Source organism: Pseudophryne corroboree, chromosome 3, assembly GCF_028390025.1.
Source record: "Pseudophryne corroboree isolate aPseCor3 chromosome 3, aPseCor3.hap2, whole genome shotgun sequence".
NCBI lineage: Eukaryota > Metazoa > Chordata > Amphibia > Anura > Myobatrachidae > Pseudophryne > Pseudophryne corroboree.
The window spans coordinates 411,595,573-411,620,301 of record NC_086446.1 but is presented as its reverse complement, the minus strand read 5'-3'; the positions used below and the strand labels follow the sequence as shown (position 1 = coordinate 411,620,301).

Here is a 24,729-nt window from a genome sequence, read left to right as displayed (position 1 = left end):
GAAGCCATTCAATTAGCAGAACAGATTTCAGAAGGCTCTTACTTATGTGGGTAAGGCCTTGGTTGATCCTGCTGCGCTACAATCCTGTATTTCTGCCTTGACCGTGACAACAAGACGGTCTCTTTGGTCTCGGGTTTGGAATGCCGATTTTGACTCCAAACAGACCTTGCCGGCGGTACCCTTTGAAGGTGAGTTCTCTTTAGGTCGGAATCAAAGAATATTATCTCACATTCTACAGAAGGAACCCCTTTCTTCCAGTTGCTCCTCCGAAACAGAATTCTACAAGGTTTCGGTACTTTCATATACAGGGGATACCCACGAAGGGAGGCATTCAGAGGTAGACGTAAACCTGCCAACAAACCTACTGCATGACGGTTCACGATCCCCGGAGGGGTCAGTGACAGTTGAGACTCGGTTACTACAGTTCAAAGAAGGGTGGTTCCTGTCGAGACCAGATCGGTGGGTGACGGAGGTCATATCCAGAGAATATTTGTTAGATCACGAGGAACCAGTCCCATATCGGGTGTTCATCACTCCTCTTTCAAATGGTCCCTTCAGACGTCGAGCTCTTCATCATGCAACAGCCATTTTTCTTACGAAATGAAGTAATTCTTCTAGGTCCTGCTCGGCAGAGAGGTCGGGGATTTTACTCGTGGACAAACTGGACGGTTCATTTCAACCCAAAAGTTCAAAATGGAATCCATCCTCTCGGTTATTGTCGCCAAGGAAACAGGGGGATATTTGGCCTAATTGGACATAAGACGCCTATCTGCTTGTTTCTATTTGGACGGGTCATCAATTTCTTCTGAGATTCGCTGTCGGCCTTGACATTTTCAGTTTCAGTCAGGGAATCAACATTATTCTGTATTTGGGTAATCTGTTGATCAAGGCAGGGTTGATTCTTCATCAGAACTTGCGTCTCGCTATGGAGTCTATGCGGTCATTCGGATGAATAATATATTGTCTGAAGTCGTCTTTGCTTCCTTCACGGAAGATTATGTTTCTGGGACTTTTATTCGACACCAACAACCAGAAAAGTGGTTCTTCCTCAGGACAAGATTTAGGACATACAGTCCAGAATTCGAACACGGCTACATTTACCGGTGGTTTCGGTTCTCCGATGCATGCAAGTGAGACAAAATGGTGGCAACCTTCAAGGCAGTTCCATATGCCACGTTTCATACTCGACCCTTTTCAGTCTCAGATTCTCAACTGTTGGACTCGGACAGGGCCTCATCTCGAATTACTGTTGGTCCGCGTGTCTGTACAGACTCGTCAGTCGCTTCGCTGGGGGTTTCACAGATCCAATTTGACCAAAGTAGTTCCGTTCACAATTTGGTCTTGGGTGATGGTCACCACAAACACCGGCCTCAGAGGTTGGGGGGCGGTGTTTCAGACTCATCACTTTCAGGGACTCTGGACCAGTCAAGAGTTAAAGTTGCAGATCAGCATCTTGGAGTTAAGGACAATCCGGTATGCACTACTTCGGATTCAAACCATGGTTCAGGGTCATCCAGTGCGGATTCAGTCCGACAGCGCCTCGGCAGTTTCTTACATAAACAAGGAAGGAGGTACTCGAAGCTGATCCGCAATGAAAGAAGTCGCTCAGACTCTCACATGGGCGGAACATTGGTTCCTGGCCATATTCGCGATTCATATTCCAGGAATCGAGAACTGGGAAGCGGATTTCTTAAGTCGTCACACGATGCATCCGGGAGAGTGGGAGTTTCACAAGGAGGTGTTTCTGACTCTAGTAGCCCGGTGGGGGTTGCCCGATGTAGATCTGATGGCGTCTCGCCTCAATAATAATCTTCCTCTCTACGGGTCGCGTACTCAGGACCCTCAAGCAATTCTAATCGATGCACTGACAGCACCGTGGCACTTTCAACTGGGATATGTGTTTCCACTATTTCCACTGATTCCACGTCTGCTTAAACGCATTCAGAAAGAAGGTATCCCAATCATTTGGGTAGCCTCAGCTTGGCCACGCTGACAGTGGTACATTCTTCGTCACAATATGATCGTCAAGGAACCATTCCGACTCCCTCTGTGTCCGGATCTTCTGATTCAAGGACCAGGTCACCACCCAGGTTGGGTCGGCTTGCTTTGACGGTTTGGTTCTTGAACCCAACATTTTAAGGGGAATGTCACGATCCGGGTATCTGGACGCCATTTCTTACCCATCAGATGCCTCCTAAGGCTGGCTCAGCGCTCCAGGACCGGATCCCATCTGTTATCCTAATGTTCACATTCCTGCATCTTCTCCTGTCTCTCTGAGACGCTGTCACAGTAACGCCTTATTACATCTGGCATGGCGTCTCCCGCGGCCTCCGCCGCCGTCCCTGAGCTTCTGCATGCAGAGTGTCAGAGTGGCGATTACGTCAGCCGCGGCCTCCGCTGTGTCCGCGTGCTTGGATGTGCACTTGTCAGCCTGGCGTCTCCTGTCTCCAGTGGCCGGCGCCGCCATTACTGTTTTCATTACCACATGGATTACAAACCAAACTTCCCTCCAAGTGTCTGCATGGGCGCAGCCATCTTGGATTCTGTCAGCTGATCATTTCCTCCAATCTGTTGTCAGTATTGTTAATCTGCATAATTGCCTAGCCAATCCCTTCCTTGCTGCAGGTATAAATACACTGTGCCTGAGCAAGGAAGGCGTCAGTGCTTTGGTTGTCAAACCTAGTTCCTGTTTGTCTCTCTCCTGTGATTGTCTTCCAGGTTCCAGCTCCTGTCTCAAGACTTCCACCATAGAGACCCGCACCAGCATTCCACCTGCGGTGTAGCCTGACTCTCCAATCCATTGTGGATTCATCTGTTTCCAGCTACAACATTACCTGCTTCCAGCTCAGCTTCCAGCAGAGTACAGCTTCCCTTAAAGGGCCGGTGTCCTTTCTACACTTTACCACTCTCCACCGGTATTATTATTTCTCCGCTCTCAAGTTCTACATTTCAGTTCATATTTCATCGCTCCCAAGTTCATTTATTATTTAACTGGTTCCAGCCAGTATCTACTCCGTGCTAACAACAGTCTGGTTCCAGCCAGTATCCACAGCAGCTGTTTTATCTTCAGCAACCCAGCTTTTCCTGGAACACCAGCTGGCACAATCCTGGGTTATCTCCATTGCTACAGTCGGGCCTGGTAAGGACTTTCCATCTAGAAGATCATAAGAACTATCTCACACTACCAGTGCCCTGTGGCTCCTGCCATCCTGTAGTACCCAGGAACTGTATTTATTCTTTGCTGACTTTTACGTTTTCTTTTACTGCTGCTGTGTTGCGGAGTTGTCATAATAAACATCATTGACTTTTATCCAAGTTGTCGTGGTCACGCCTTCGGGCAGTTATTATTCATGTTACTTACATGTCCAGGGGTCTGATACAACCTCCCAGGTTCCGGTACATCTCAGCCCCTACAACTGAGGCTGCCTCCCGTCAGTTCAGGCCCTCAGTTGTGACAGGGAAAGGGTTTTTTTCTCGTCTTGTTGTGTAAACGATGATTCAGGCTAGAAAACCGGTGACTTCTAGAGTTACCACAGAGTGTGGCGTATTTACATTGATTGGTGTGAAAAGCGTGGTTTAACACCGGATTTGTTGCGTATTCCTCGTCGGTTATACTTCCTTCAGGAGGGTCTCAATAAGGGTCTGAGACTTCTTCACTGAAGGGTCAAGTTTCTGACTTATCGGTTCTTTCTTTCAAAAGAGACTGGCTATCTTTCCAGAAGTTCAGACGTTCCTTCAGGGAGTTCTTCGGATTCAGCCACCCTTTGTTCCTCTGGTTCCTCCCTGGGACTGTAACTTAGTCTTTACGGCTCTTCAGTATTCTCCATTTGAACCTTTGGAATCTGTAAAATTGCGGTATCTAACGTTCAAAAGTTGTCTTCCTATTGACAATTGCCTCTGCAGGACGAGTATCTGCATGGACAGCTCTTTCTTGCAGACCACCCTTGTTGAGGTTTCATGATAGCCGGGTGGTTCTGCGAACAAAAACCTTCCTTCCTTACGAAAGTTGTGTCAGCGTTTCATCTAAATTAGGACATTGTCCTTCCAGCGTTTACTCCTTCTCCTTCCAGGGAGGATTCCCATTTGGCTCTCTTAGATATGCTTAGGGCCTTACGGATTTATTTATCTTGTCCGGATCCTGTCTGTCGTACGGTTGCATTGTTAGTTTTTAATTGATGCGCCCAAACGAGATTGGCCGGCTTCCAACAACACAGTGGCTCGTTGGGTGATTTCGCCATAAAAACAGTTTTCTGATATTTCAGTTTCTGAATCGATTCCAGCTCATTCGAGTTGGAGCTTCTTGGGCTGCTCGCGGGAGTGCATCTATTGAGCAGCTATGAAGGGCGGCGACTTGGTCGCCTGTGCATACGTTTCAAAACGGGTTTACCGTTTTTCATATTTTCAATTTGGAGACTGCCTCTGTTGGGCGTCAAATTTTACGGACGGCTATGCCGTCTACTTCTCCCTCCTCTCATTAGCTTGCTTTTTGAAATCCCACAAGTAACGGCACAGCGTCCCCCAGATGGATGAAAGAGAAATAGGGATTTTTGTTTACTTACCGTAAAATCTCTTTCTCTGATTCCATCTGGGGGACGCTGCGATCCCTCCCATATGGTTGTCTGGTTTAACCAGTAAATTTTTTCGGTCTATCTCCTTTGGCTTGGCTAAACGTAAACTGAGGTGCTGGCTGGGCAGGAAGGAGATGGGAGGGGTTAGAGGGGGGAGGGGTCAGTTCCTAATAGTTCTGTGCCAAACTCCACAACCACACACCTCTAACCCACAAGTAACGGCGCAGCGTCCCCCAGATGGAATTAGAGAAAGAGATTTTACGGTAAGTAAACAAAAATCCCTATTTTACTCACCGGTAAATCTATTTCTCGTAGTCCGTAGTGGAGGCTGGGCGCCCGTCCCAAGTGCGGATTGTCTGCAATACTTGTATATAGTTATTGTTTAACTAAAGGGTTATTGTTGAGCCATCTGTTGAGAGGCTCAGTTATATTTCATACTGTTAACTGGGTATAGTATCACGAGTTATACGGTGTGATTGGTGTGGCTGGTAGGAGTCTTACCCGGGATTCAAAATCCTTTCCTTATTGTGTCAGCTCTTCCGGGCACAGTATCCTAACTGAGGTCTGGAGGAGGGTCATAGAGGGAGGAGCCAGTGCACACCAGGAGTCCTAAAGCTTTCTTTAGTTGTGCCCAGTCTCCTGCGGAGCCGCTATTTCCCATGGTCCTTACGGAGTTCCCAGCATCCACTACGGACTACGAGAAATAGATTTACCGGTGAGTAAAATCTTATGATCTCCGCTGACAGGACACTGAGCTCCTGAGGGGATTGAACTTTCCCCGCCACAGGGGATCGCTCACCCCGGCAGCATGCCGCCACCCCTTACCTCTGCCAGAAGATCAGAAGAGGCGAGATATGGCGGCACAAGGGTAGGAGCGCAGCTCTGAGCAGCTGCGCTCCGGGAAGGCTCAGTGGCACACAGTGTTGGCGCTTTGAGGGGCGTCCTGAGCCAGCGTCTTAATACCCTACTCTATTCACAGACGCTAACCGGAGACTGAATCCCCAGGCTAGCGTCAGAATCCTCTGTACTCAGACGCTCACAGGGGACGGAATCCCCCACCTTGCGACGGAGTCCTCTGGCCAGTATAAAGAATTTGTGCGGGAAGATGCGCCATCTTCAAGGGGCGGAGCTTCTCCTCAGAGCGGACCCAGCAGCGTTCAGCGCCATTTTCCTGCCTACAGTTCCTGTACACAGACGCTGACAGAGCTGTCCCTCCAAGCAACTCCAGCTATCCTGTGCGGTACCAGGGGGTTGTAGAAGGGGGGGAGGGAGGCGGTGAATTAGATCTGTGTAACTATTACAGTACACAGTGGGCGCTGACCAGGGGTGTCATATATATATATATATATATATATATATATATATATATATATATATATATATATATATATATAATAAATACAGCGCTGTGTGTGGGTTGGCTCTGATCTCTGTGTCTCTCTTGCCATTCTCAGGGGGGAAACTGTCTAACCTACCCTGTGTGTGTGTGTGTGGAGTGTTTGGGGTCTCCAGTTAGCCATGTCCAGGAACTCTGTGTCATATGCAGCTGAGGATATGTCCTCTCAGGATGATCTCATTCCATGTAATCAGAATTACACTGTTGTAGCGCAGATACCAGCAAGGGAGCCTGAGTGGTTATCCTCTATCAAAACTATGATTTCTCAGATTTCTGCTAGGGTTGCTCAGAATGAACCTGCAACTCAGGTTTTACAGAATTCTATGTCAGTTTGGTCTGGTTCTGTTACCAGGACCCCCCTCTATGGGTTCCCACAAACGTGCTTTTGCCCAGATCATGCAAGACGACACGGATACCGACTCTGACATGGCAGACGGTGATGGGGACGTGCTCAGGGGGGCCGCATCTCTTGCAAAAGGGGTGCAGTTGATGATAGAGGCTATTAGAGACGTGTTGAATATTGCTGATAAAACACCTGAGCAGGTTGAGGAGGCTTACTTCACTGACAATAAGAAAGCCTCGCTAACCTTCCCTGCGTCCAAAGAATGAAATGCTATATTTGAAAAAGCATGGGAAAATCCAGAGAAAAAATTCCAGATCCCTAGGAAGGTTCTGCTTCCTTTCCCCTTCCCTGAGGAGGATAGAAAGAAATGGGAAAACCCACCCATAGTGGACGCGTCTGTATCCAGACTCTCGAAAAAGGTGGTTTTACCTGTCCCAGGATCTTCCGCTGATCGCAAAATTGATACTACGCTCAAATCCATATACGCGGCTTCAGGGGCGATACTACGTCCCACTATTGCCTGTGCAAGGATTTCCAAAGCTATAGTAAAGTGGTCAGGCACGTTACTTGAGGATTTGGATACGTTAGATAAGAGTGACATTGAATTGTTTCTCTGTAACATTCAGGATTCTGCAGGTTTTATGGTGGAATCCATGAAAGACCTGGGTTCAATGGCTGCAGGAATTTCTTCCATGTCCGTCTCAACTTGTCGAGGACTGTGGCTGCGCCAGTGGTCTGCCGACACGGAATCCAGGAGAGGTGTGGAGACACTACGCTACACAGGTCAGGGTCTCTTTGGGGAAGCATTGGATGCGTGGATCTCCACGGCTACAGCGGGTAAGTCCCCTTTTCTTCCCACAGCAGCTCCTGCTATGAAGAAACCTTTTTGTTCACCTGCATCTCAGTCCTTTCGGGTTACTAAACCAAGAAAGGCCAAACCGTTCAACACCTTCTTTAGAGGGGGCTGACCAAAATCCAAGAAACCTGCTGCGGCGGGTTCCCAGGAACAGAAGCCTGCTTCAGGTGCGCCGAAGTCCTCCGCATGACGGTGGACAGTGCAGCTTGGAGGTAGGGCCGGTGGGGGCGAGACAGACATTTTAGTCACGTCTGGGTGTCGTCCGGCCTGGATCCCTGGGTGCTAGATATTGTGTCCCAGGGGTACCGGCGGGAATTTCAAGATCTCCCTCCTCATCGGTTCTTCAATTCGGGCTTGCCAGCTTTGCCTGCAGACAGGGCTACCCTACAGGGATCCTTCCAGAAGTTGGTGGAGGCACAGGTCATTGTACCAGTCCCTCCTCAATTCAAAACACAGGTTACTATTCGAACCTTTTCGTGGTACCGAAACCGGATGATTCGGTCTGGCCTATTCTGAACTTAAAATCACTAAGCCCCTTTCTGAGGGAGTTCAAGTTCAAAATGGTGTCTCTAAGGGTGGTGATATCAGGTCTGGAAGAGGGGGAATTCCTGGTATCCCTAGATATCAAGAATGCATACCTCCACATTCCGATTTGGCTGCCGCATCAAGCTTATCTCCAATTCGCACTGTTGGACTGTCATTTTCAGTTCCAGGCCCTTCCATTCGGCCTCTCCACAGCACCAAGGGTATTCACCAAGGTGATAGCGGAAATGATGGTTCTCCTGCACAGGCAAGGGTTGAACATAATTCCATATCTGGACGATCTGCTGATAAAGGCATCGTCCAAGGAGAAGTTGTTACGGTCAATAGCTCTCACGACCCAGCTTCTCAGGGAAAATGGTTGGATCCTGAATATCCCAAAATCACATTTGGAGCCAACAAGGAGGTATTCCTTTCTGGGAATGATCCTCGACACTTAAGTGCAGAGGGTGTTTCTTCCAGAGGAAAAAGCATTGGTGATACAAAGAATGGTCCGGGATGTCCTGAAGCCAGCCCAGGTGTCTGTTCATCGGTGCATTCGCCTTCTGGGAAAGATGGTGGCCTCTTACGAGGCTCTGCAGTACGGGAAGTTTAATGCTCGGTCCTTCCAACTGGATCTCCTGGACAAGTGGTCGGGATCACATCTACACATGCACCAGAGAATACGTCTGTCGCCAAAGGCCAGGATTTCTCTCCTCTGGTGGCTGCAATTACCTCACCTTCTGGAGGGCCGCAGGTTCGGGATTCAGGACTGGATCCTTCTAACCACGGATGCAAGTCTCTGGGGCTGGGGTAAAGTCACTCAAGGGGAAACCTTCCAAGGAAGGTGGTCAAGTCTGGAAGCCGGCCTGACGATAAACATTCTGGAACTAACAGAGGTAACAAGGGCAGTGGTGTCTCCATCCGGAAGTGTTCAAGGCGGTAACAGATCTTTGGGGAGTACCCCAGATCGACATGATGGCCTCTCGTCTCAACAAGAAGCTTCAATGGTATTGTTCCAGATCGAGGGAACCGCAAGCAGTGGCGGTGGACGCCCTAGTGACTCCGTGGGTGTTCCAGTCGGTGTACGTGTTTCCTCCACTTCCACTCATTCTAAGAGTTCTCAAACTCATAAGGAGAACAAGAGTTCAGGCAATCCTCATTGCTCCAGACTGGCCGAGAAGGGCTTGGTACGCAGATCTTCTGGATCTGCTGCTAGAAGAGGCCATTTGCCTATCAAGACTTACTGCGGCTGCGTTTGACGGCATGGAGGTTGAATGCCAGATACTAGCTCGGAAGGGCATTCCGAACAAGGTTATTCCTACCCTGATACTGGCTAGGAAAGGAGTAACGTCAAAACATTACCATCGTATTTGGAAAAAATATGTATCTTGGTGTGAGTCCAAGAAGTTCCCTGTGGTGGAGTTTCAACTGGGACGTTTTCACCTCTTCCTGCAAGCAGGTATGGATATGGGCCTGAGGTTAGGATCCATAAAGGTCCAAATTTCGGCCCTATCCATTTTCTTCCAGAAACAGTTGGCTGCCCTCCATGAGGTTCAGACTTTTTTGAAGGGAGTTCTGCACATCCAACCTCCCTTTGTACCGCCTACGGCGCCTTGGGATCTTAACGTGGTGTTGCAGTTCCTCCAGTCGGACTGGTTTGAACCTCTTCAGGAGGTTGAGGTCAAGTTTCTCACGTGGAAGGCTGTCACTTTGTTGGCCTTAGCTTCTGCTAGACGTGTGTCGGAGTTGGGGGCTTTGTCATGTAAAAGCCCATACTTGATCTTCCATGAAGACAGAGCTGAGCTTCGGACACGTCAGCAGTTTCTTCCGAAGGTTGTGTCGGCATTTCATATCAACCAACCTATTGTGGTGCCAGTTGCGACTGACTCCTCAATTTCATCAAAGTCCTTAGATGTTGTAAGGGCTCTAAAAATCTGTGAGGAGGACTGCTCGTCACAGAAAATCGGACTCTCTGTGGCCCTCATTCCGAGTTGTTCGCTCGTTCTTTTCCTTCGCATCGGTGCGATTTTCCGCTAACTGCGCATGCGCAATGTTCGCACTGCGGCTTTTCCAAGTAAAATTGCTAAGAAGTTTGGTATTTTACTCACGGCATTACGAGGTTTTTTCTTCGTTCTGGTGATTGTAGTGTGATTGACAGGAAGTGGGTGTTTCTGGGCGGAAACTGGCCGTTTTATGGGAGTGTGTGAAAAAACGCTGCCGTTTCTGGGAAAAACGCGGGAGTGGCTGGAGAAACGGGGGAGTGTCTGGGCGAACGCTGGGTGTGTTTGTGACGTCAAACCAGGAACGACAAGCACTGAACTGATCGCACTGGCAGAGTAAGTCTGGAGCTACTCAGAAACTGCAAAGAAAAATCTTTTCGCAATATTGCGAATACTTAGTTCGCAATTCTGCTAAGCTAAGATTCACTCCCTCTCTGTATGATCCCAAGAAAATTGGGTGTCCTGCTTGTAAGCAGACGATCTCTCGCTGGATCAGGTTCACTATCCAGCATGCGTATTCTACGACAGGCTTGCCGTGTCCTACGTCTGTTGAGGCCCACTCTACTCGTAAGGTGGGTTCTTCCTAGGCGGCTGCCCGGGGTGTCTCGGCTTTACAACTCTGCCGAGCAGCTACTTGGTCGGGTTCGAACATGTTCGCAAAGTTCTACAAGTTCGATACTTTGGCCTTAAGTTTGGTCAATTGGTTCTGCAGGAGCCTCCGTACTCTCCCTCCCGTTCTGGGGGGGTCATTCCGAGTTGATTGCTAGCTGATGTTTTTCGCAGCGCAGCGATCAGGTGAAAAAACAGCATTTCTGCGCATGCAGTTGTGCACAGGTTCTAGCAAAGTTTTCCTTCGCACTGACGGCCGCAAGAAGATTGACAGGAAGGGGGCGTTTCTGGGTGTCAACTGACCGTTTTCAGGGAGTGTTTGCAAAAACGCAGGCATGTCTGAAAAAACGCAGGCGTGGCTGGGCGTTCGCTGGGCGTGTGTATGACGTCAAATCCGGACACGAATAGGCTGAAGTGATCGCAAGCGCTGAGTAGGTTCAGAGCTACTCTGAAACTGCACAAACTGGTTTTGCAGAGCTCGGCTGCACATGTGTTCGCACTTCTGCTAAGCTAAAATACACTCCCCAGTGGGCGGCGGCATAGCGTTTGCACGGCTGCTAAAAACTGCTAGCAAGCGATCAACTCGGAATGACCCCCAGGTAGCTTTGGTACACCCCCATGGTACTATTGTGGACCCTAGCATCCTCTAGGACGTAAGAGAAAATAGGATTTTAATTACCTACCTGTAAATCCTTTACTCGTAGTCCGTAGAGGATGCTGGGCGCCCGCCCAGCGCTTCGTTATCCTGCAGTGGTTATTTAGTTCAGTACTGCTTAGTTCTTGGTAAGTACTGTTTCGTTACTTGGTAAGTAATCCTGTTCAGCCATTGCTGATGTTTCAAGCTAGTTAGCTTGGGTTGCCTTGTGTGTGAGCTGGTGTAAATCTCACCACTATCTGTGTAATCCTTCTCTCGAAGATGTCCGTCTCCTCGGGCACAATTTCTAGACTGGATCTGGTAGGAGGGGCATAGAGGGAGGAGCCAGACCACACTCTCAAACTCTTAAAGTGCCAATGGCTCCTAGTGGATCCATCTATACCCCATAGTACTAATGTGGACCCCAGCATCCTCTACGGACTACGAGAAAAGGATTTACCGGTAGGTAATTAAAATCCTATTTTTGCGGTAAACAGGGATTTTAACTGCTTAGTGTCATTCACAGAGCGGGTTTCCATGGAGAACTTCATTACTTTTCCAGTGTCACCCCCGCTCCATTGCTAAATTGCATCACCATGCATTACAGGTTGAGTATCCCTTATCCAAAACGCTTGGGACCAGAGGTATTTTGGATATCGGATTTTTCCGTATTTTGGAATAATTGCATACCATAATGAGATATCATGGCAATGGGACCTAAATCTAAGCGCAGAATGCATTTATGTTTTATATGCACCTTATACACACAGCCTGAAGGTCATTTTAGCCAATATTTTTTATAACTTTGTGCATTAAACAAAGTGTGTCTACATTCACACAATTCATTTATGTTTCATATACACCTTATATACACAGTCTGAAGGTCATTTAATACAATATTTTTAATAACTGTGTGTATTAAAAAAAGTTTGTGTACATTGAGCCATCAGAAAACAAAAGTTTCACTATCTCACTCTCGCTCAAAAAAGTCCGTATTTCGGAATATTCCGTATTTCGGATATTTGGATATGGGATACTCAACCTGTAGTATGATAAATGCGATACAGTAAAGGACTGAAAGCAAAGCTTTCCTCTTCTCCTGTGTTTTCAGATTCGCCATCTCAGGATAGTGTAGTTAGAACACCATGGTGAAACGGGCAGGTAAGTTGCTTAGATCTCTGTCTTCTGCCCGGCATCCATTCTGGCTCCGCTCCCTTGATATCCCAGCAGTCCCTGCAGCCTACCCTGATCCCAGCTGCTAGCACATGTGCAGGAAAGACCTGCCTTTGTCTCCACACTTCTCCCACTGGACTGCAGCTGAAGACAGGATCGCTGGAGCCCTAGATACTGGATTGCATTGCCAGAAAGGTAAGTATACATGAATTGCTACTTAACAAAGCTGTATATCGCATTGAACCGATAAATTGTATAGTGAAAACTAACAATTCAGTTTTCATCCAATTAGCCCAGATGAGACGCGTCTTATGAAGAATTTTGGTTCACCTGCCTCGGGCATGCAAAACCAAATCCCCGAAAACAGCCCCGTTTTCATGCGAAAACGGGTCTGTGGCCGCCGAAAACAAACAGGTTTCACTGAACCTGTGGGTATTTGGGAGAGAATGTATTCTTTTTACGGGTGATCTAATTGGATAGCCTGTACAAAAATATCAGTTTTTCGCACCCGATATTTTACTGCCGCTAATTGGATACTGTCCATTGTATGTGTTTTTCAGAGCCAGCCTGTCATAGTTATCCTATCCTTTTTCAGTGCCAAGGCACATTCTGCTTATAGCAAATTAATGCAGTTTATAGCAAACCGCTTTTTTTCCCATTAAGGGCGGTATCCTATTAGCAGCGGAACTTTACCGCTGCTAATAGGATCACCGGGGGCTATCACATTAGCCACAATGCTGGCACTTACAGGGGATTATGCTTCGGGTGCCTCAGGATGTAAGTGGCCTGCCAAAGCTGCGATAACACATCAGATCGGGAGCTTTTCCTGGATACCATGTTATTGCACAATCGCCTCTAACTGAATACCGCAATAATGACCATCGGTCAAACATTGCGATATCCGTCCAATTTGTTCCGCCAAAAATGGATCGCCTCTATTAGAATACCGCCACTAGGGGGGGATTTACTTGCCTACAAAGGGGACGAGTTGCCGTTGTCGCAGTGATTAAACACCGGCAACAGTAGCCTGACCCCAACCGTTTTGCTCCCCTATTCGTTCACAAATGCTCGGCATCAATTGAATCCCCCCATAAGATTCTGAGTTCAGGCAAAACAATAATCAAAGGAGCAACTTGGACAAACCCTATTGCAATGCAAGACTTGGGGGGAGGGGGGGCGCATCTATGCCTATTTCCCCCCCACCCCCCTTCCCTAGTGCCTACACTTAAGACCCCACCCCGTCCTGTTGACCATAACAGTCATCCTGATACTTACCTTCAGGATGTCAGCATTCCGGCGCCTGGATTCTGAGTGGTGTCGGGTTGCTGGCATCGGCCACATGACTGCCCGTCATCCCGGTAGTTTATATACTGCTATATTTTGTGCATAAAATTGCTGTGTCCAATTCTTATGTTCTAATAATATATATTTAACTGTAAATATTTCACTTTCTTCTAAACGTAACAGAATACCTGTTTTAATTTGCTCCCAAATCTGAATCACTGCCTAAAGCTCAAAGAGCACATAACAAAAATATTTTTTTAGTTGGATGTGTAGAGTTCTGATTTAGCATGTAGCCTTGGTGGCATGTTAGGCAATTTTGCAGGTTGTTTTTGGGTACATGTTTTGTTGCAAGTGGTGGTTTTGAGTGCTTGTGTGGTGTTTTATAATATTTGGTAGAATTCTGGAGCAAGTGAGGCACATGTGGGGGCATCTGGTATTATAGTCTTGCGCATATAAAGGTAGAAAAGCCCTTTTCAGAAATTCTCCCTCCTTATAGAAGGTTTACCGTTGGCACTGTCCTTGCATGGTGTCACCAGTGATACTTTCTCCAGCAGGCTATCACTGGAGTTCATTCCTTTGTCTTACGTCCTAGGGGATACTGGGAATCCACTTAGTACCTTGGGGTATAGACGGGTCCTCTAGGAGCCATGAGCACTATAGAAGTTTGATTAGGTGTGCTTGTTCCTCCCACCAGACTTAGTTTAGAAAATGTGCCCGGAGGAGTCGGTCATGTCTCTGGAAGCTCCTGAAGAGTTTTCTGCATTTATTTTCTAAGTTTGTTATTTTCAGGCTGGACTGGATGGCACCAGCCTGCCTGCTTCGTGGGACGTAGAGAGGGGGAGGGAACGGCCCAACCTCTCTCAGGGTTAATGGTCCCGTTCCCCGCTGACAGAACGGCTAGTTCCTGAGGGAACTATTCGTAAGCCCCACCACGGCGAGCATACATTCCCGCAGTACGCCTCCACCCCTAACAGAGCTAGAAGAATGAAGAGTGGTGAGTGCTAAGCCGGCGTCTCGGTTAGCAGATCGCCGGCCATTATGGCGGCATCAGGGTAAGAGACACACGCCTTCTAAACAGGGCGGACTGCGTTTCCCGACTGTACAAACACAGACGCTGAACAGCGGACACAGTACCCAGACTGGCAACAGTGCCATAAAAGGAGTCTGTCTCCATTTTATGCACATAGATACATACAGCCAGTATAAACAAGAGCCGGAAGACCACGCTCCATTGAAGGGGCAGGGCTTCTTTATGAGCGGATCCAGCAGCTCACATCCCCATTTTCCCTACTGCAGCTGACACAGACGCTGACGGACATGGATGCTTCTCCTCCGGAGAGACTCCAGATTACCTCAGCTGTACCGGGGGGTCATAGCACGGGGGGGAGCGATTATTAGTGTACTAAGTCCCTAATCTAGGTACTTGGTCTGCGATCCGGCTAAGCTTGGCATTAGCGATAAGGGCGCAGTGTGCTGGTTCCATACTCTCTCTGTGTCTCCCTGGAAGGGCTCTTTGTGGGTTAATTGTGCATTTAACCTTTTCCTGTGTGTGTGTGTGTGTGCTGTCACTTTTACAGTATGTCAGGCAAAGAGTGTGTTTCATGTAAGGCACAGTGTTCCTCTTCTCCAAGGGGTTCACTATTGTGTACTCAGTGTAGTATCCCTTCCCAGGCTAGTGGGGCAGAACCAGCATGGCTGGGCTCCATTAGGGGAATGATTTCCCCAATTTCTACTAAGTTATTTCAGAATGAGAAAGAGACTCGGTACTTAAGACAGTACACAAATCAGCGTCTCAGTTACCTGCCATTTGTCCACAAAAACATACTTTGGCCCATATCCTGCAGTCTGACTCTGATGATGAGGGGTCAGAAACGGAGGAGGGTGAGGTAGACTCAGAGGTGGGGGAGGGTACTCTGTCGCAGGGAATAGAGGCTCTCATAGAAGCTATCAGAGAAGTTCTGAATATCCCTGATAAGGTGACAGAGGAGAGTGAGGAATCTTATTTTAATATAAAAACAAAATCCTCAACCACTTTACCTGTGTCAAAGCAACTAAACACCCTGTTTGAAGAATTCCTAAACGATTGTTATATTTTCCTTTTCCTCCTGAGGATAGGAAAAAATGGAAGAATCCACTGGTAGTGGATGCATTGGTCTCCAGGCTCTCACGTAAAATTGTATTGCCTGTCCTGGGTGCAGCCTCCCTGAAAGACGTGGCTGATCGCAAAATTGTGACTACACTCAAATCTTTGTATACAGCTGCAGGGGTGGCCCAGAGACCCATTATAGCTTGTGGGTGGATTACACGAGCCATTGAAAAATGGTCTGTTAACCTAATTGAGGGGTTCCTCAAGGGGAGATTATTTTGTTCCTGCAACATGTACAGGACTCTGCAAACTTTATGGTGGAAGCCATAAAAGAGATAAGCTTGCTTAATGCATGCTGTACAGCTCGCAGGGGTTTATGGTTACGCCAGTGGACTGTGGATGCGGACTCCAGGAAATGTGTGGAAGGCCTACTTTTCACAGGCGAGTCCTTATTTGGAGATGAACTAGACAAATGGATCTCCAAAGCTACTGCGGGTAAGTCCACTTACCTACCTTCTGCAGCTCCCCCAACTAGGAAGGCCTATTCAGGATCCAACTTACAGTCCTTTCGGACCGCCCAACCTAGTGGCAAGGCCAGAGGTTCCTCTACCTCCGCCAGAGGCACTAGAGGCAAACCACGTAAAACAGCGACTGCTGGTTCACAGGAACAGGGCTCAGGCTCTGCTTCCTCCACACCTTCCGCATGACGGTGGACCGCAATGCCTGGAAGACTAGCAGGTGGGAGCCCGGCTAAAATTCTTCAGTCACATCTGGACAATATCGTGCCAGGATCCCTGGGTCATAGGCCTTATCTCCCAGGGCTACCGGCTGGAGTTCCAGGGCTCCCACCTCACAGATTCTTCAAATCAGGTTTACCAGTTTCACAAGAGGCAATAACTTTATAGGAAGCCATTGAAAAACTGTTACAGACCCAGGTCTTTGTTTCAGTTCCACCTCAAATACAAAACAAGGGTTACTATACCAGCTTGTTTGTGCTACTGAAACCGGATGGTTCGGTAAGACTGATTTTGAACCTCAAGTCATTGAACCTGTACTTTATGAGTGTCCAAATTCAAGATGAAGTCTCTTTAAATGGTGATCTCAGATCTGGAGGAGGGGGACTTCCTAGTATCTCTGGATATCAAGGATGCGTACCTTCATGTTCCGATCTGGCCGCCTCATCAGGCTTACCTATGATTTGCACTGCAGGACTGTCACTACCAGTTCCAGGCCCTGCCATTTAGTCTCTCCACGGCACCGAGGGTGTTCATCAAGGCGATGGCAGAGATGATGATGTTGCTCCGCACACAGGGAGCAAACGTAATTTCTTACCTGGACGATCTTCTGATAAAGAATGCGTCCAGGGAGCAGTTGTTGAAGAACATTGGTCTCACAACAAGATTACTCCTGGATCATGGGTGGATTCTGAATCTATCAAAATCTCACCTAGGACCAACGCAGAAGCTTCATTTCCTGGGAATGATACTGGACACAGAGTATCAGAAAGTGTTCCTTCCCTTGGAAAAGGCAATGGTGATCCAATCGATGGTTCGGGCTGTCTTGAAGCCGACCCGAATCTCAGTACACCTGTTCATCCGCCTCCTGGGGAATATGGTGGCTTCTTACGAAGCTATTCAGTACGGAGGGTTTCATGCGAGGCCCTTCCAGCTGGATCTGTTGGACAAATGGTCCGGATTGCATGTGGTGGCTACAAACTTCTCACCTAGTGGAGAATCTAAGGTTCAGGATTCAGAACTGGATTCTGCTAACCACAGACGCAAGCCTGAGAGGTTCGGGCGCAATCACCAGAGGGTGCAGTTTCGAGGAAGATGGTCAAGACACGCCGTTGCATTATCGGCGATCTTCATTCCGGCCAGGCCAGGAAGGGGGTATCATCTAACCATTACCATTGTATCTGAATGAAATATGTCTCTTGGTGTGAAAACAGACATTATTCTGCGGTGAAATTTTATTTGGGACGTTTCCAGCTTTTTCTGCAGTCGGGAGTGGATGTGGGCCTACGCCTAGGCTCCATAAAAGTTCAGATTTCGGCCTTGTATAATTTCTTTCAGAATCAATTTACTTCTTTCCTGGGGTCCAGACATTCTTACAAGGTGTTCTGCACATCAGCCAACTTATTGTAGTCCCAGTTGTTACGGACGCCTCTGCTACTTCAAAGTCTTTGGCTGTGGTGAGGACTTTGAAGGTCTTTGTAAAAAGAACAGTCCGGCACAGGAAATCGGGTCCGCTGTTCGTTCTAATAAAATTGGGTGTCCTGCTTCAAAGTAATCTATTGCACGCTGTATCAGGTTCACTATCCAGCATGCTTATTCCACAGCAGGCTTGCCGGTTCTAAAATCTGTACAGGCCCACTCTACTAGGTCGGTGTGTTCTTCTTGGGCGGCTTCCCGTGGTGTCTCAGCTTTACAGCTTTGACGAGCAGTTACTTGGTCAGATTCCATCACGTTTGCTAAGTTTTAAAAGTTTGATACTATGGCATCTGAGGACCTATAGTTTGGTCAATCACTTCTGCAGGAATCTCCCATCCAGTTTGGGAGCTTTGGTACTTCCCCATGGTACTAAATGGAATCCCAGTATTCCCTAGGATAGTGGTCTCCAACCTTAATTAGGGTGTGAGCTACTTTCGGAAGATAAAACCTCTGAAAGAGCGCCCCCCCCCCCCAGTGCGCACGTGTGCTTGCGAAAGTGGGTGTGGCCTCACACAAGCGGGTGTGGCCTTACAACTACAAACAGTGCCCCTCTGCGTAGTGCCAGACACACAAATTTGCCCCCAGCATTGCCAGACAAACAAATTATGCCCCCATCAGTGACAGATACACAAATAGTGCCCCCCGCAGTGCCCGATACAGTGCCCCCCGCCCAGTGCTCACCACTCCTTTTCTCATCCTTAGGGATACTGGGCGACCGCCTGGTGCTTTGTTATTCCTGCACTGTTACTTGTTTAAGCATTGTTGTTTGGTTCAGCTGCTACTGTTCCTGTTTACAAGTTTTGGTTAGCATGGCTTTCCGCTTGTTCTGGCTGTGCTGGTTCGAAATCTCACCACTTTCCTTTTCTATATCCTTCTCTCAAAGTATGTCCGTCTCCTCGGGCACAGTTTCCTGGACTGAGTCTGGTGGGAGGGGCATAGAGGGAGGAGCCAGCACACCTTATCAAACTTCTATAGTGCCCATGGCTCCTAGTGGACCCATCTATACCCCATGGTTCTAAATTGATTCCCAGTATCCCCTACGGACTACGAGAAAAGGATTTACTGGTCTGTAATTAAAATCCTTTTTTTTTTTTTTTTTTTTGTAAGTCCGTTTCCTCAAGGGAATTTAGATCTGAGCTGTGTAATCAAAGGGCTGCAGGACATAATTTCAGGGGAATTCCACGCTGTAGGGTCCCTTACTAGAAGTCCCCAGCCCAGCTTATAACCTAGTGCTGGTAGCTGCTATTGGGGGGACATCACTCTCTTTAATTTTCCCATTTTTGCCTCTACCAATGCAGGCTATGAACACTGGTGTAAGGGGGTGAGGTTAAGCTGGCATGCTGTTCTTCTTCCTTTTTAGTTTTAAACCACTGCTATGATTTGTGCTGAACCGTAGCCTGGATGATTCCACCAACCCTCAGGCACTTGTAAATGATACGCCTATTATTATTATTTTTATGTTATTTATAAGACACCACAAGTGGTCCACTGCGCCGTACATATAAAGTATGGCAACAGTAGGACAGTACAGGGTACACAGAACATTGCATAACATTACAGTAACCAAGACATAAACAGAGCACAGGTCAGAGCCGACCTTTGACAATATGATACCCTAAGCAAGATTTTGGCTGGTGCCCCCTAGCACCGCCGCTGGTTCCGCCTCTGACCCTGCACCCTTTTTCCCAGCACCATCACCCCTTACCCATAGCAGTTCTCATTTTGGTGCTCCTACCCGCTATATTTTAAATAGGAACAGTGCCCACATTCCAGTGTGCAGCCCAAAAAGGGGCATGTTCTTGCTGGGAAGGGGCATAGCTACATTTATTCACATTAACTTTATTCACATTACATTATGCGATAGTGCCCCTTATTCACATTACATCACACTGAATTGCCCCATATTCACATTACACCACACCAAATTGCTCTTTATTCACATTAGACCACACAGTAGTGCCCTTTCTATATGTTACGCAACACGGTAGAGCACCTTATACACATAATGCCACACAATAATGCCTTTATACACATAATACTACACAGTAATGCCACTTACACATATGAGACACATTATTAATGTCCTTATAAACATAATGCGCCTTACACATTATGCCGCACGTTATTAATGCCCTTATACACATAATGACACACACAGTGCATCTTACACGTTTCACATCATTAATGCATTTATACACATGGCACACATAGTGCCCCTTACACATATGCCGAACACTATTGCACAACCAACCCACCCGCACACAGCACTCACCCGGCCGCTAACACTGTGACCTCTGCCTCTGCTTGGATTCAGATGTGCTCTCATACATCTTGTCTCAATACACCATGAAGCAGGAGATGATTGGCGTGAGTCAGCTGGCAGCTCCCGGCCAGCTCTGCTAACACCTGGAACCTTTTTTTGCCGAAAATGCATCTTATTTACATTGCTATGTGACTTGGACACACAAGCAGCTTCTACTAATTAAAATGATATGCGACATGCCTATATTCTGTATGCGACTGTGGCTGTGTCTGCATACGGAATGCTACATTACAGTGATTTCCAGGAATACACTGTAATGTAGCATTTCATATGCAGATAGATCTGCAGTCACACACAGAATATAGGCATGCTGCATATCCGTTTAATCAGCAGAAGCTGATTGCGCCCCTAAGCATTCCAAATGCCCTAGGCAATTGCCTAGGTTGCCTATGCCTAGGGCCGGCTCTGGCACAGGTAACAATTATCACCACAATTCTCAGTACACAATACAGCTGGGAAGCAAGGTGAGGGAGGAAGTAATCGGCGAAGGGTGGAACCTGTCTCCAATAGTGATGGCAGGAGAAGATTAACTAAAAGAGAGGAATTCCGGGCTAAACAGTCATGGAGTAGGTGAAGGCAGCCATTGAAGTGTTAGAGAAGGGGGCTGTGTGAACAGGAGGAAGGAAAGTCATGCTCTGAGGAGTTTACAATCTAGGGGAAACTGACAGATAACCTGAGGGGCGGGCATGTGGATAGGGACCTCAGGGCAGGAGATAGGTGAGGTAGAGATAACGGAGGTAGGAGGGTGGAGTTAGTAACCTGGAGACAAGGTTGATACCCCTTTTCCACTAGCTCTAAAAAGTAAAAACACAGGTAAATGCGCTGGGGCGCGCATTTACCCGTGTTTTTTTTCTAGTGAAAACGGCCCTCCCTGCAAATTCCCGGATCAAGTGATTCGGGAATCCTACCTGGGTAGCTTACCGGGTTGAACACGAGTTCAACCCGGTAAGCTGTGCAGTGTAAACGGAAGCCATGTAGATGCGACATGGCTCCCGTTCACAGTGTGTGGAAGGGCGGCGCTGGGAGATCATGTGATCTCTCAGAGCCACCCCTGCCGCATCACCAGCAGCATCACCAACCTGGCAATATGCCGGGTTGGTGAGCGCAGTGTAAAAGGGGGCTCTAGCACGGGTCGCAGCCGTGTCAGGCTCCCGGCTGCGACCCGTGCTAGCTAGTGGAAAAGGGGTATCAGTGGTGGAGGGATATGGTTTTGATGAACATGTGAATTTTCAGCTCGAGGTTGCAGCTATGCAGGGTCGGGGATCTCGTTTCAGTGAAGGGGGGCAACGTGGGCAAAATCTCAATTGTGAGATGCCTAATGACAGGTGTTTCTGCAGCTCTGCATAAGACATAGTTGCATGAACATGTCGTTACTATTTAAGCTGCCCCTTCTCATCATGGTATCTGTATGTGTGGCCTATTTGCGAGCATGCAGGCAAACGGTCATTCTACTCACTTTGCATTTAGGGGGTAATTCCAAGTTGATCGCAGCAGGAATTCTGTTAGCAATTGGGCAAAACCATGTGCACTGCAGGGGAGGCAGATATAACATGTGCAGAGAGAGTTAGATTTGGGTGTGGTGTGTTCAATATGCAATCTAATTTGCAGTGTAAAAATAAAGCAGCCAGTATTTACCCTGCACAGAAATAAAATAACCCACCCAAATCTAACTCTTTCTGCACATGTTATATCTGCCACACCTGCAGTGCACATGGTTTTGGCCAACTGCTAAAAAATTTCCTGCTGCGATCAACTTGGAATTACCCCTTTAGTCACAAATAAGTCCACTTCCCACCAGAGGGCAGTGTGGTACACTCATTATTACTATAGTAGGACCAAAGCTATCAAAAGGGATTTTATTAAATTAGTGTGATGTTCTGTTGGGGTGGTCTTCAGTATGCCGACTGACGGGATCCCGGCGCACAGTATACCGGCGCCGGGATCCCGACAGCCGGCATACCGGCACTTATTCTCCCTCGTGGGGGTCCACGACCCCCCTGGAGGGAGAATACCGTGCCCGTAGCGTGGCAAGCGCAGCGAGCCCGCAAGGGGCTCATTTGCGCTCGCCACACTGTCGGTAAGCCGGCGGTCGGGCTCCCGGCGCCGGTATGCTGGTCGCCAGAAGCCCGACCGCCGGCATATCGTAGTGAACCCGTTCTGTTGCATATTAGTGTAGTAGAATATAGGTTCTCAAACTCTGGGTTTATGTACTAAGCCTTGGAAAGAGATAACATACCAGCCAATCATCTCCTAACTGCCATGTTACAGGCTGGGTTTGAAAAATGACAGTTTGGAGCTGGTTGGCTGGTACTTTATCTCTGTCCACTTTATTTCTCTCCAAAGCTAAGGGGTCTATTTACTAAGCCTTGGGGGGAGATAAAGTGGACGGAGATAAAGTACCAGCCAAACAGCTCCTAATTGTCATTTTTCAAACCCAGCCTCTGACATGGCAGTTAGGAGCTGATTGACCAGTACTTTATCTCCGTCCACTTTATCTCCATCCATGGCTTAGTAAATAGACCCCTTATTACATAAACCCCTCAGTCGTCAGGACCCCAAACTGTTCATGTTTTACTGGTCTCACAGAATTAAAAGTGTAATAATTAGCTGCAAATGTCAGTGAGTAATGAATATACATGTGCACCTGCTGGGTGACCTGGAAAACATGAAGTGTTTGGGGTCCATGCAACCAGTGAAGTAGGAAAACCTTTGCTTTCTCTGACGTCCTAAGTGGATGCTGGGACTCCGTAAGGACCATGGGGAATAGCGGCTCCACAGGAGACTGGGCACAACTAAAAGAAAGCTTTAGGACTACCTGGTGTGCACTGGCTCCTCCCACTATGACCCTCCTACAGACCTCAGTTAGATTCTTGTGCCCGGCTGAGCTGGATGCACACTAGGGGCTCTCCTGAGCTCCTAGAAAGAAAGTATATTTTAGGTTTTTTATTTTACAGTGAGATCTGCTGGCAACAGACTCACTGCAGCGAGGGACTAAGGGGAGAAGAAGCGAACCTACCTAACTGGTGGTAGTTTGGGCTTCTTAGGCTACTGGACACCATTAGCTCCAGAGGGATCGACCGCAGGACCCGACCTTGGTGTTCGTTCCCGGAGCCGCGCCGCCGGCCCCCTTACAGAACCAGAAGCAAGAAGATGTTCCGGAAAATCAGCGGCAGAAGACTTCTGTCTTCAACAACGTAGCGCACAGCACTGCAGCTGTGCGCCATTGCTCCTCATGTACACCTCACACTCCGGTCACTGATGGGTGCAGGGCGCTGGGGGGGGGGCGCCCTGAGGGCAATATAAGACACCTTGGCTGGCAAATCTACACCATATATAGTCAGGAAGGCTATATAGGTGTAAAAATACCCCTGCCAGAATTCCAGAAAAAGCGGGAGAAGTCCGCCGAAAAAGGGGCGGGGCTATCTCCCTCAGCACACTGGCGCCATTTTTCCCTCACAGCTCCGCTGGAAGGACGCTCCCTGGCTCTCCCCTGCATTGTGACAAGCTACATAAGGGTAAAAAAGAGAGGGGGGGGGCACTAAATTTAGGCGCAGTATATATATATATATATATATATATATATATATAATAAGCAGCTATAAGGGAAAAACACTCATTATAGTGGGATCCCTGTGTTATATAGCGCTCTGGTGTGTGCTGGCATACTCTCTCTCTGTCTCCCCAAAGGGCTTTGTGGGGTCCTGTCCTCTGTCAGAGCATTCCCTGTGTGTTTGCGGTGTGTCTGTACGGCTGTGTCGACATGTTTGAGGAGGAGGCGTATGTGGAGGCGGAGCAAATGCCGATAAATGTGATGTTACCCCCTGCGGGGTCGACACCTGAGTGGATGGTTCTGTGGAAGGAATTACGCGACAGTGTCGACTCCTTGCATAAAAGGTTTGACGATATACCAAATATGGGACAGCCGGCTTCTCAGCCTGTGCCTGCCCAGGCGTCTCAAAAGCCATCAGGGGCTCTAAAACGCCCGCTACCTCAGATGGCAGACACAGATGTCGACACGGATACTGACTCCAGTGTCGACGACGATGAGACAAATGTAACTTCCAATAGGGCCACACATTACATGATTGAGGCAATGAAAAATGTGTTGCACATTTCTGATGTTACCCCAGGTACCACAAAAAAGGGTATTATGTTTGGAGAGAAAAAACTACCAGTTGTTTTTCCTCCATCTGAGGAATTAAATGAAGTGTGTGAACACTTCCCCCGATAAGAAAATGGTAATTTCTAAGAGGTTACAAATGGCGTACCCTTTCCCGCCAGAGGATAGGTCACGTTGGGAAATATCCCCTAGGGTGGATAAAGCGCTCACACGCTTGTCAAAGAAGGTGGCACTACCGTCTCCGGATACGGCCGCCCTGAAGGAATCTGCTGATAGAAAGCAGGAGGCTATCCTGAAGTCTATATATACACACACGGGTGTTATACTGAGACCAGCTATTGCGTCAGCATGGATGTGCAGTGCTGCAGCTGCGTGGTCAGGTTCCCTGTCGGAAAATATTGATACCCTAGACAGGGACACTATATTGCTAACCGTAGAGCATATTAAAGACGCACTCTTATACATGAGGGATGCACAGAGGGATATTTGCCGGCTGGCATCCAAAATAAGTGCAATGTCCATTTCTGCCAGGAGAGGATTATGGACTCGGCAGTGGACTGGAGATGCAGATTCTAAAAGGCACATGGAAGTTTTGCCTTATAAGG

The 24,729-nt window shown here is 48.0% G+C and overlaps 1 long non-coding RNA gene across 2 annotated transcripts in view; it reads left to right on the top strand.

Annotated features, from left to right (window-relative positions):
• LOC135055772 (uncharacterized) overlaps positions 1 to 24,729 on the top strand; it is a 50,483-nt gene that overhangs the window by 8,934 nt on the left and 16,820 nt on the right. Inside the window, exon 3 of one of the 2 annotated variants that reach the window (XR_010243809.1) lies at positions 12,040 to 12,290. The exons of the other annotated variant lie outside the window; for it this stretch is intronic. This is a non-coding gene — a long non-coding RNA (uncharacterized LOC135055772). Of the gene's footprint in view, positions 1 to 12,039; positions 12,291 to 24,729 lie in introns of those variants that run through there. 2 annotated transcript variants of the gene reach the window in all.